The sequence below is a fragment of the Herpailurus yagouaroundi genome, unplaced genomic scaffold (assembly GCF_014898765.1).
Source record: "Herpailurus yagouaroundi ecotype Mexico unplaced genomic scaffold, PumYag 210, whole genome shotgun sequence".
Taxonomy (NCBI): Eukaryota; Metazoa; Chordata; class Mammalia; order Carnivora; family Felidae; genus Herpailurus; species Herpailurus yagouaroundi.
This window is the reverse complement of record NW_024412441.1, coordinates 21,934,023-21,947,166: the sequence shown is the minus strand read 5'-3', so window position 1 is coordinate 21,947,166 and position 13,144 is coordinate 21,934,023. Positions and strand designations below refer to the sequence as shown.

Genomic DNA, 13,144 nt, shown 5'->3' with positions numbered 1-13,144 from the left:
CCCCCCCCCCACCCCAGAGCTGCTCTCTTAACCACCCTAACCATTATCAAGTGGCCCCGTTCACTCACACCCACTGCCGATGCCTCTAGCTCAGGCGATCACCAGCTCCTGCCTGGATCAATTATGGCAACAGACTTCTCATCGGTCTCTTTGCCTGTGGACATACCACTCGCCCCTCATCCAGAGAGCCCACAGACCCACAGTTACCAAATGATCTTTTCAAAATACCTCCACTGGCCCCCCAGTGCACACAACAAAGTCCAAACTTCTTAGCAAGTGCATACAAGTTCTTTGTGCCAAGGCTCTGACTTTCTTTTTCAGACTCAATGCCCCGCCTCCTTGTCCCCCACCGCAGTCCACGACCTGTTCTTCACCTCAGAGACTTTGCCTTCCCTAGTCCCTCCTCCCTTCACCTGGCTACCTCCCTCATCTATCAGGTCTCAACGCCATCACCATCATCCCTGACAGACCCCCAGGCCGGCTGGGCCTTCCTCCTCTGTGCTCATGCAGGTCATAGCCCCCGGCACATCTTACTGTTGTTATCCCAGGACAGGAAGCATCATGAGGGCAGGCACCATGACAAACCCCTCATTGCCCCCACAGAATGCCACTATACTTGGAGCTCAAGCCCTTAATAAATTTGCATGGAACAATGAAAAAATTAACAAAAGAAATAGCTCTCCCCTCTAACCCAATTTCAGGGGCAATGTCCAGAGTAAACCATGCAATTTCACATTTTAACAACACCTGTCTGTTAATTTTTACAGGAGATGAAGTCTGTCTATATAATCTGAGGCTACAAGTTAATTGCAAGCACAAAACATATTGTAACTAAGACATCACTAATTCAGACACTAATGACGTGCAATCATTTAAATATTATCTGAAAAATGTTCTATTTAAGAAGTGGTATTAAAACGCATTAAAAAATGTCACAACGTGCTTTTTCATAAATGCTGAGAGAAAAAAAAAGAAAGACTTTCTCAGTATGATAGACGCTCCCATTTATAGTCTCCCCACTTTACCCCCAGCATGAAGACTATGATCCTTAAGCCTGGTTCAAGCCTTGAAACCTACCTCAGAGCAGTAAGACTGCATTCGTTAAATATCCTGTAATTCTGACATTTCATTCACGTAAACTGGCCTTCTCCCAAGTTAGCCGAGGTTAATCGCGCTATTATCACTATATACTGCCTTTAAACTATATTCAGATTATTAGCAGCCTGGCTTATTAGCTCTTTCTGTAGCTCTGTGGAAGTGTTTTAAGTCTCCCTGATAGAGAGGCAGAAAGATAAAGGTTTACATGATTTCCCAATGACCAGGTCCAGGCCAATCAACTACTCACGTTACTTTATCTGAAACAATATAAAGGCACTAGGAACCAACTGAACAGTGCCAGCTATTACTTCATGCAGTTACAAGATCTGACTTGTGTGATTACTGAACAGAGAAGAAAAGAAAGATGCCCCGGTGAATTTTATGTATAGACTGTATCTCAGGATCTAATTCCAAATTACTCGTAGGGTTGTAGAGAATTACTTGGAGAGAGTTACATGATGACGCAGGGGTGTCCACCCCCAGGGCCTTAACTCAGCCTGGAGGAGGGCTCTTGGACGAGGTGTTACCTGAACCTCAAGAGGCGGTGGGGAGCCCGTGGAAGAGATCAGCCCCGTCCTGTTTCAGAGTATAAACCAAAGGTGGGAAGTTGAGAGGCAAAGCTGGGGAGGCCCAAAGTGCCCAGAACACAGAGTCTCGCTGTGGAGATGACTGCAATTTGTAGGTGGCAAAAAAGAAAATCACTTAAGCCACAGGGTGGTGTGCGATCAGATTTTCATGTTTTATAGAAATCTTGGCACCCACTTGGAATACAAACCAGATATAAGAGGGTTGGCAGGGAGAGCAGGCTGCTGTGAAAGGGAGTCCAGATGAGAGGGCATGGGGCGGTGAGCCAGCAGCAGTGATGGGGTGTATCTGAGACCCAGTCAGAGGCAAGCGAGAAGGAGGGTGACAGAGGGGGTCTGGGATGCACCAGCGCCTGTTCATTCAGGTGGAGACCAGCAATGGGCAGGCCAGAAAAGGGGGACAGGCTCCAGAACCCACAGACAACCCGAGGAGATGCCCAAAGGGTGTCACTCACAGCACGACTGGGCCTGGGTCTCTTGTGGCTAGCTAGCAGTGTGGCCTCCAACAGAGACCGAGAACCCCAGTGTCAGCTGAAAGCTGAGGGACATGGACACAAGGCCTGGAATGTGCCAGAACTGGAGGGCATACAGTGCACTGGGAGCCATCATCACACAGGTCGTAATCGTAATGACAGGTAAGTGACCTGGTCACTGGGAAAGTGACTGAGCAGTGACCCTCAGAGCGGCCACAGACCCCTTCAGAAATCAGATAAAACCATGGAGCTGACCCAAAGGAAAATGTCCGGACAGCTGTCCAATATTCAGTATACAATGAGAGATATGCCAGGATCACCTGAAGCTGAGGCTGAAGACTGCAGCTGTCTGTGAGAAAAGGCCGGTGAGCCCCTCGCCCCTCGAGAGGTGTGAACTGGTGTGTAAGGTGCTCCTGCTTCTCAGGATGGAGTCAGCATCTTTAAGGGGCGAGTCTACCTGGGGAAGGAAGCACACACACCAGTGTAAGCTCGACTGAGGAAGCTTAGTCACCGACCGACCACTGCACAGATCTCAAGAGGTGTCCAAAAAACCCACAACAAGCTGGAAAAATGTGCCATACGTTTAAAGAGCAAGATGTCCCACGGTCCTCTGAGACAACGGTTTCAGAAGATCGAATCAGGGGCGTGAGAGATGCCAAGAGGTGAACAACCACCATCCCTTCTGGGAAAAAAAAAAAAACACATACAACCTGGCTCTTTGCCAGCCTCAGGGATACAGAAAAATGGAGCCACCTGTGGGGATCTCACCGCTTTCTGCACTTGGAGAAGAAAGCTCAGAGAAAGACCCAGATGCCAGGAAGAAATGAACAGGTCCCTTGTAAGAAGAGGCACACTGGGAGTCCTTCCTTACATCAAGTGTATTGATACACCTGCATTCCAAATTACAGAATTTGAAACAACTTCCAAAAAGCTGAGCTGTTATGTCCTGTAGACATTCCACAATCCTTTCCCTGGTTTTATGGTTTACTTTCAATATGTTGGAGTCTGACATTTTCTTCAGGTCTGATTCATTTCCTTAGGCCTTGGAAATGCTGGTATAAGGCATTAGGCTTTTTAATGTCCAATCAATAAAATAGCCTAATGCAACACCAAACACGTTGCTTAGGTTAAATAGACTAACTACTGCCTGATGATTCATGTTAGATTTATGAGAAGATACAGCATAACGTGAAGGGGTCAGAGGCACAGTGGCTTGTCCACATGAATCACACAGAACACAAAATCAAAGACTCCCTGATCTTCCTGCCCCCTGTCCTAAGCACAGTGCCCTCTCGGTCTCCAGGAGTATGGCCCAGAAATAGTGCAGCAGGGGGCAATTACCTGGGGAATGTCAGAGAAATTAATAGAGGCGGGGGTGGGGGGCGGGGGGGGGGTGGGGAGAGGATGGGCAAGAGGAATGAATCTACTTGGAAAGTCCAGGAAATCTTTTGCAGAATTGACTTCCCACCTCCCCTAAACCACTTCACTTTCCCTCTTCCGCTTTGCCCCAGAAAGTTGTTTAAAAGAACTTTTATATTCTGTCTCCACTTCCCATCCTCTGCTGTTTGGGTTATAGGGTCTTCTCCTTGCCCATCTGCAAGCACGCTGCCTTCCGCTTCCTCCACGCCTCTCCAGTGCTTCTCAGGGCTGTCACTTCGTTCTACTGCTCCCAGTCCACCTGCTTCTTCTGTGATGTCCAACCAGCTCTGAGCCGATTCTGACCTCAGGCCTTTCCCAGGGGCCCTGTAGAGGCCCCTGCCCTCAATGGCCAGGACCACAAGTCACATAGGGCACAGGGCACTGCATGCCTCAGACCTCTGGCTCTGGGACCCAGGGCTCGGGCAGCAGTGGTGGCTCGCCCCAGTTGCTGGCCTTCCCTACCTGGGCCGGGAGAGAAAGGTACAGACAGAGAGGACCCTCTATCTCTCCCATGCTCCTGTGAGGAGGGGGCCCATCCTACTCACCTTGCATGTGGTAAGAGCTCAGGAAGGGAGGGAGGGAGGGAGGGAGGGAGGGAGGGAGACAGGAAGGGATTCGCCCACCCACTATCTTCACATTAGACTACACGAAATCTGGCCTTGAAGCAAGGGGGAGAAAGGATAGAATATAGGTACTCAGTGCGAGTCAGAGAAAAGCAATGCAAGGGAACCACCCTGGACAAGGAAGACTACCACTTCAGGGGTTACACAAAGGACGCACAGCCAGGAAGCCACGCAGGACGCTGGGGGACAGCAGACGGAGCAGACCAGACACTGGGAGCGATTCCTGTCAGAAGGGATACCGGCCAAGTCACCCTCCCTTGTTCAGAGGCAACTGAACAAAGCCTGCAGTGATTTTTGAAATTGGTCTGCAAGTAAAATTCCAAATATTTTTAGAAAGTATTGACAATAAAAACCGTCATGTATTTATTCCACTGTGTTATTTTTCAGATGCGTTTTCCACATAAAAAAAAAAAATGTCTAAGGAAGGGGAAAGGATTAATGCTCCCAATAAATTAACAAGCCCTAACACAATGCTCCCGTCCTGCCCGCAGGTGCAGTGATGTCTGTGTTCCATAGGAAATTTCCCACCCTGCCTACCCTCCTCTCCATGGCAGCTTCCAGCTGGTGTGCAGAGACCCAGCCGTGCACTGAGGTGCTGATGCCCAACCAGGGTAGTCAGCCAGGGCCTGGCATGACGGGAGGCCTTGGCTGGTCAGCCCCCTGCCCCCAGCAACCTGGTCTATTCACTGCAGTGCCCCGGGGTGCGAAAACGGGAAACACAGTTTTCTATGACAATTACATGAAATGTATAGTTCCCCTTGCATTTTGGTGATTATAACATATTTGGAAACTGGAAACTGGTACATCACACCACGATTATGTGCCATATGAAAAATATGTATGAAGCTACTTGTTTATTGACGATAAAATGGAGGGACTCCTGGGTGGCTTGGTAGGCTGAGCATCTGACTCTTAGTTTTGTCTCAGGTCAGGATCCCAGGGTCAGGGGATTGAGCCTTGCATGGGGCTCCGAGCTGAGTGTGGAACCTGCTTAAGATTCTCTCTCTCCTCCTCCTCCTCTGCCCTTCTCCCCTGCTTGCACATGTGTACTGTCTCTCTCTCCCTCTAAAATTAAAAGAAAAAAAAAGATAAAATGGAAATGTGAATTTGAGGCATAAAGCAATGTCCTACCAGACCTAGAAGGACAAACTTCAACGTGAACTAAATTACAAAAGCAGAGATCAAGTACAAGAATTAACAATGAGCATACAGGCCCCCAGCAGAAGTGTCCCACTTCACCACACAGTGCTGTCCTGTCAGTCTGCAAGGAACTCCATATCCAGCACTGACACAGGAAGGGTGACAGCTGGGGGACAGAGTGACTGTCACCAGAACCCAAGTGGTTTCCACGAGGCCCAGGGCCCCAGTGCAGAAGCAAGGGGCATTTATTCCTACTTTGTGGCCACACTGCATCTATTAACGCCTTCTTGTTCTGGAAGAATTTCCCACAACCTCGAGGAATTTCCTTCCTATTGCTGAGGAATCCCCCCGCCACACTGTGAACCTGGCTTTCCAGGACAGAAGCTAGGCACAGGACAGAGGTGGCATGCACCAGACATCATGAAGAGGCAGGTGCTGTGTGGGTCCACTTCTGGAAGAGGGGCAGCGGAGGCACCAGGCTCTGAGAGCAGCGTCTGAGCCCAGGCTGTATTGTCCCGCAAAGGACCTGTGGGGAGCAGACCCTGGGATGGTTCATGCTCTCCCTGCCTACGTTAACCTCCAAGATGGATTCCCGGATTGCCCCCAGCTCGGTCACATATCATGAGGGGCCCTGCACGTGCACACAGGTAGACATTCCAATCCACATATCCAAGTTCACCCCCGCCATACAGCCTTGGCCACTCAGCAGACCAAGGAGGCATACCGGCAGCAGAGTCCATAGGGGAACGACCTAAGAAAGAGACCTGTTATACTCTGTCCAGGCTGTCTGGACAAGGCATTTGGGGGGGCCCGGGTACCTGTTCCATGGCCATGCTGCTGTTCCATTACGTGTTCCAAGTAGGCACATGCTTTTGGTTCTACAGACTCCTGGCCAGGCTAAGGCACACAGCTGGCTGAGAAGCAGAGCAGAACCCTTCCAAGTACAGGACCCCTGTGGGACCACTTTTGCCTGCCTCTAAGGGAAGTTCCGCAGCAGCCAAACCTCCACAGAAACCCAGGAAGAGGGAGAAGACAGCAACAGATGCCCCCTCCTTCCTCCAGGGACCTGAAGAGCCCCACATCTGAAATTTAAGTGGAAATCCTAACAGTACTTTCACATTTCCACCTCACATTTCCACTGTTCCACTGTTTCCACATTTCCACTGTTCACAATGAGTGCCTTACAAATACGTATGCAGCATCGTTTAATAAAACTTCTCATCCCAAACATTATTCAACGTGTGTATCTATGTATATTTGACCTAAGAGAAATATTCAGAGAGTTAGGCTTCAACTAAGTGACTGTAACTAAGAAGCGACTGTGGATAGCCCCTGGAAGAAACAAGGACTAAATCAGGTTCTTCAGCTCAGGAATCACCACAACCTCCATGCTCTATTGAAAACCACTATGTTGTGGCACCTGGGTGGCTCAGTCAGTTGAGCGTCTGACTCATGACTGCCCAGGTCATGATCTCACGGTTTGTGGGTTCGAGCCCCGCATCAGACTCTGTGCTGGCAGTGGGGAGCCTGCTTGGGACTCTGTGTCTCCCTCTCTATGCCCCTCCCCTACTCACTATCTCTCAAAATAAATAAACATCAAAAAAAAAAAAAAACCCATTGTGAACACATATGGGGAATGGAATATGGCATTAAAATCAAGTCCATAATTTTGACCTTTACCTGTTACAAGGATTCAAACAGCAATTAAACAGGCTCCAATAATGTTAGGACCCAAAACGTTAGGTTTAAAGACAAGGCATAAAGAGACCTGCTCATAAAGCCATAGAACCACAAAACTGTGGAAAATACTTTAGAATTCTGGACTTACACAAATCCCTCTTTCATAACCTAGAATCTGCAAATCCCCAAGGAGAAGCTGTAGACAGCCAGGGAACTTGGAGTCTAACTTCCTAGGGTACTGATTTTACTCAAGGATTCTCTGGGCAGAGTTATGTTTCTATTAGAGAAAACATGGCTATATTATGAAATGGAAAGAAAGATCTCCAAAAGGTAACGCATGAGTCATCAAAGAAGCCCTGAAGGTGAGTCACTTTGGAGTGCTAGGTTGAGCATTTACTCCTTTGGTGGTAAAATCTGAGAGGCATTGCCCTACATAAATACCCGCGGTCATCTCTGTTCGGCCCCAGTCATGAGAAAGGGAACAATGACCGCACAAAGTCACACGCGTGGGGCCAGACTGTCAGAGCAACCTAACCCTAACACTGAGACACCTCCCCAGGAAGGTTCCATGCCCGAGACAGGGAAGGAGAACAAGGATGTGAACACAAAGGGGGTCACCACAGTGTGATACGATGATTTCGTTCTGCAGAGAGGAGAACCATGTAGCCCACCACACACAGGGCTCCTAAAACCCAACTGTGTGTTCAGCGTGGCTATCACTGATTTTCCCCCAGAGAAAAAGTTATGTAAAACTATGAGCTAACAAAAACCACTCCCACAACAGAGGCCACAGAAACACGTATCATCTCAGAAAGTCTGAGAAACACTGAAACTTGGGCGACCTTCCTTGCAGATGATCCAAAAGCCCGGCTCACAGCAGATTGATCTCGCGAATTTGCCCACACGAATGAGGCAAGGAAAGTTTTTTAATCACCAAAGGCTATCACGCACAGGGATATGGAGATAAAGTAAACACAGTCACAGAGGTTTTAGATGTTGCTGTATAGTCTAAGTTGTTCCGCTATTACAAGGCACAAAGCCACCGGATTGGTGGTTTCATGTGGGTTTCAGGGACAACGGGGAAAATAAAGCAGAAGGACTGGACTGCCATCACTAGAGGGCTACAAACAGGAATCGGCCAGACCTATCTCTTGGTTGGACTTGAATTTTAACACAGTCCAATTTCTCCCCAGTGAACCCTCTAGGGCTCCTGGGCCACAGCAACCAGACCCAGTGACAGGAAGGGCTCTGCTCTCCTGTCCCTTGTCCCCTTTCAAATGCTCTGCCTGGCCCTGTCAGCCCTCCAGCACAGCTCCAATGCAGTGCTTGCTAGGGGCCTGATACTGAGTCTGGCCTCACACGGCTTGCCCTTAAGCACTGCCTTCCAGTTGTGAGAATGGTTCTGTTGCTCTAAGTGGCAGCTACAGGTAGCCTCAGGGGACTAGACGTTCTCCACACGAATTTTTCTTTGTTTTCACTCCTGTGGTTTTTTTTACCGAGATGAAATATGCATACAGTGAAACACACAGTAAATCTTAAGTGCATAATTCCATTAACTACGATAACTGCATACACCAGAATACCCCATCAAGATACAGACCGTCTCCATCCTCCCCTAAAGTTCTTTTGTGTCCCTTACTAGCCACCCCTCACTGCACAGGATTCCATGTTCTGATTTCTATCATCACCAATATGACCTTTTAACAGTTAACTTTGGATGGCTGGCTTGCACCCAATCAGTGCCCTGCTATGTTAAGGCGCACAGGGGCATGAAGGCTTCAGTCACTCACTACCAAGTGATGCAAGGGAAGCACTAGTTCTCAAAGGGGCCGGTGTGGCTGCTAAGGTAGCACTTTTGAAAGTGTGGAGAAGGGGACACCTTGGGTGATCACAACGAAGCATTTAGTGGTAGAGGCCCTTCCAGAACAACTCGAGGCAGTTCCACAAAGTAAAGATGGACTCTTGTCCTGCATGACTTCCAAGCATCTCATGTCATTTATCATTTGGGGAGGCTAGTGCCTAATTCCGTCCTACACTTAGATATTGTTGGCACGCTTTTCGTACATACTAAATTTTCCAGGAATGCAAATATGGTGAAAACAGAGAGGACTGGCTTTGACAACCACTGAGACCTTGAGCAAGAGTCACTCATCATTCACCATTCATCATTCACCAAGTGGTACTTGGATCCCCCACCAGGATGTCTCTGATCCGGACCAAACTTGGAGTTGTCCTCTGTGATCCTACAGTCCAGCCTACATAACCCATTTGGCAGCCTCATTGGATTCTAGTTTGGTTCTGCCCAAGCATCCATCCACACAGTGATCCTTTACGTCTAGCTATTATAGTGACTATTTGGAAATTACATTGTCGGTAAGTTTTATTATATTATTTCAGAATTGCAAATATTTGCATTAGTAAGGGGTAAGTGATGAATCACAGGAATCTACTCCCGAAGCCAAGAGCACACTGCATACACTGTATGTTAGCTAACTTGACAATAAACTATATATTTAAAAAGAGGGGTAAGGGGTTCTGAATGAGCCAAGAAGCACTGCTCTAAGCGACAGAATTTAATTCTGGATTGAACTCAGGGGCAGGAGTCATGGGCTGTATTTGCTGGTGGCCTTCAGTGCTCTGGTTTGCCAGGCCACACGTGCAGAGCTCACGATGCATAGGCCACCTCCCCCACCTCCTACTAGCACCCTAAGTCCAGCTGAAACACGGCTACCAAACCGCACTGTCGATGGGGAATCGTTTCAAGAGACCGCCTAAAAGTTGCTCTTTGTACCTCTTCAACGGGGACCTTGGGGGGGGGGGGGGGAAGGTCCCACTTTTCTCTGTTACCAGGCATCCTTTTACTTCTCCTAAGCACTTCATTTACAGCTTGAAGACAATTGTGTCCCACCAGGTTTCCTGTCTCCCACTGCCTGCAGGAAGGTACACTGGGGTTGTCAACCTTGGTCACACGTTTAGAATGCCCTGGGGGCTTTAAAAACACCAGTGCTTGGGTGCACCCCCAGAGACGCTGGTTTGTTTGCTCTGGAGTCCTGGCATTTCTCGTCAGAGTACCTCAGGCAATGCTAAGTAAGGTACAGGCAAGGCCAGGGCACCCAGCTTACCTCCAGATTTATAGCCCCACTTGGCAACTTTGCAAATAGATAGTTCACGAAGGTTTACGTTTGACACTTTTCTAGACTCACTGCAGGCTCCACTTCCTCTCCTCTCTTGTTTTTCTTTCATCCTATTTTTCATTTATGGCATCTTGTAAATCCTTTCTGGAACAGGTAGGAATGGGGAAAGCCTCCATCACCCTGCCACGTGTATTAGAAGCGCAGAGTTCAGGCGTTCAAACCTTCAGGAACCCCAGCCCCTTTCAACACTTGATGAGCTCACTCTGGTTCCAGGGCTCCCCCACAGGCTCCCCAGTGCTGAGCATGGCCAGGAGGCTGCAGCAGCATTTCCTGGGGTCACAGCCGGCAAGGGCAGGGTGGAAGGAGCAGGCGAACAAAGCTGCTGACAGCACAGATCCTGTAAGCCGGCCCGACAAACTCGAAACCTCAAAGGAAAACACAAACCCAAATACAAACGGCAGCAGATGGAGAACATCATGAGGCTGGGCCATGGCCAGTGAGTCTCAGTGCCTTCTGATGACAGCTGTCCTTCAAAGTGGCAAGTTCACCGTGAGTCCGTCATGTAGCATAATCTCTGTACTTCCCTCCTCCCTACGCTGGGGTAGTTGCAACTGTCCGGCTTTGCCACTTTGATTAATAAAACACTCTGTTTACAACATCATCTCTTCCTGCTTCCAGGAGGACACCCATCTCCCACTGGTGCATCCCAGCCACACGGTTTCCATTTTCCATGATCCAAGGGCACGGCCAAGCCCTAGAGTATATCTCAGCATCCTTGGGAACCACCCATATAAGTTGTATCTGTATCCATTACCTTCTTGCCCTCTCCAGTGGAGACACTGAACGGTGTCCTGCCTGTGGGTGGCCAGCAGGCCCACTCTCCATTCAAAGAGGCAAAGTTCAAAGAACCCCCTTAGGCAGAGAGACTGCAGTTGCCCTGTGACTTCACCAAGAGGACTCACATCCATTAGAGGGCAGAGATTTTCATCTATCCCATTCACTGCTCTGTCCTCAGTACTCGGAACAGTGTCTGGCACAAAGTAGGTATTCAATAAACATTTGTTAAATAAATAAGTGAATCTAATATTAAGTAGTATTTCACCAACAGTAAAAGAATTACTGACAAGATGCTATTTTAAAAAGTCATAAAGAAAGCCTTTCCGCATTATGCCACACAGGGCTGAGTAGAGCCTGTTTAAAAAGGAGGGTTTAGGGGCACCTGGGTGGCTCAGTCGGTTAAGTGTCTGACTTGATTTCAGTTCAGGTCATGATCTCATGGTTTGTGAGTTCGAGTCCCCCCTCCGGCACTGACAGCTCAGAGGCTGCTTGGGATTCTCTCTGACTCTCTCTCTCTCTCTCTCTCTCTCTCTTTCTCAAAATAAATAAATAAACTTAAAAAAAAAAAAAAAAAAAAGAAAGCGAAAGGAGAATTTAGTTCTGCCCTGTCAAGATCATGTGAAAATTCAGGTCAAACATCCTTTCTGGAACTACATGGAGGCCACCCAAATGTAGACAGGGCCAGGTGATGCTCCGCATGCCACAAAGTGGCAGCTCGCCAAATAAGACTAAAAATACATAAAGGGTTCCACGTCCCTTCTCGCATCAAATCCCATCCCGGAGGCCCCACGTTTTCATCTAGCACAAAACATAATACAGGATGTGAACACAGAATATTAAATGCAATAACAAGGATATGAAATAAGAAATTAAAAGCAGTCAAGAGAAGAAAAGGTGGCCACAAATGCACAGTAAACTGGGTGCGGAAAGGGGCAGCAAACCCCCCAGCATTCCCCCCCACCCCCACATCCCTGGCTCTCCTCAATTCGCCAATAGTCCTGGAGTTCAATGTTATACATTCACCTTCCAGAACCTTGGTACCAAGCCAGGGTGACCCAGACAGCACCTTCCGATGACAGATGGATCTCAGCTCACCTTTTTTCTCCAAGGCATCAGTGGCCCAGAGATGTCCCTTACTTGGTTCCTATGCTGTGGCGCTAAAAGCCCTACAACGTGCCCATCTGATAAGCATCTCCTACCACCAGAAATCACTGGGGACATCTGCCCTGGCAGGAATCCACACACCCTCAGCAGCACAGAGGAGAAAGCCTGGGCAGGCACGGACCATGGAAGCCATCGTGCGGTAAAGCAGAAGGCAGAGCTTTGGAGTCCCGAGGGCTCACTCTCCTTCTGGGTGCCAGTCCCCCAAGTTAGTCACCTTGTCTAAGCCTCCACTTTCCCTGCTGTGAAAGGAAGGTGGTAATAGCATGTCTCTCACAAGACTTTGGGGAAGATAAAAGAGAAGCTTAAAGAGCCTTATAAACTGTGAAGTACTGGACCTGCCTGTTGTGAATGAGTCTTCTTCATGTCTGTTTGTAGCGACACCCAGCATCAGCCTCTCCCTGGGGTCGCGGGAGCACAAGTTTCTCTCCTCCACTGTAGGGCATTCGCATTCGTCCTTATCTTGTTGACCAGACTGACAGCTCTGAGCCTAAACCCCGGAGAGGGACACTCCTGAACCAGCCATATTTGGCTGCATTCAAATTCCTGGAAGCAGTTTACATACACACACACACACACACACACACACACCCCACAAAACCCCCCCGGGCCCTTCGTAAGGCCCCCCCCCCGCCCCCCGCAAAGGGATTTGAACAATCCTTATTCCGGTTTCACACAAAAATAAAAACAAGCAAAAAACCCCCACAGATTTCACCGCCATCACCTTCTTCCACAACAAACTGACAACCAAGTTCAGTCTCACTGACTTAAGAAGGACGCTTTCCGCGCGGTCTGTGCGAAGGGAAAGGTGTCAAAGCCACGGTGGGTACCCACCCCACCCCCCACCGCCGCTCCCGCCCGCCCGCCTACCCGCCAACACTCCAACCCCGCAGGCTGCAGCTTCCTCCTACCTGGGCGAGCCCCGGGCCGCCCCGGGCCCAGCGCGGCGGGGCGGGCGCCCTGGGAGCCGGGCGAGGGGCTCCGGGGCGCGGGCG

The 13,144-nt window shown here is 49.1% G+C and overlaps 1 protein-coding gene across 10 annotated transcripts in view; it reads right to left on the bottom strand.

Annotated features, from left to right (window-relative positions):
• The window catches only part of IL1R1 (interleukin 1 receptor type 1), an 80,239-nt gene that overhangs the window by 27,812 nt on the left and 39,283 nt on the right, over nt 1-13,144 (bottom strand). For 5 of the 10 annotated variants that reach the window (XM_040454092.1, XM_040454091.1, XM_040454083.1 and 2 more), the window contains one exon: nt 2,476-2,612. The exons of 1 other annotated variant lie outside the window; for it this stretch is intronic. The gene's annotated coding sequence lies outside the window, so the exon portion shown is untranslated. Of the gene's footprint in view, nt 1-1,625; nt 1,768-2,475; nt 2,613-13,060; nt 13,137-13,144 lie in introns of those variants that run through there. 4 more of the 10 variants (XM_040454087.1, XM_040454085.1, XM_040454086.1 and 1 more) reach the window with 4 other exon arrangements.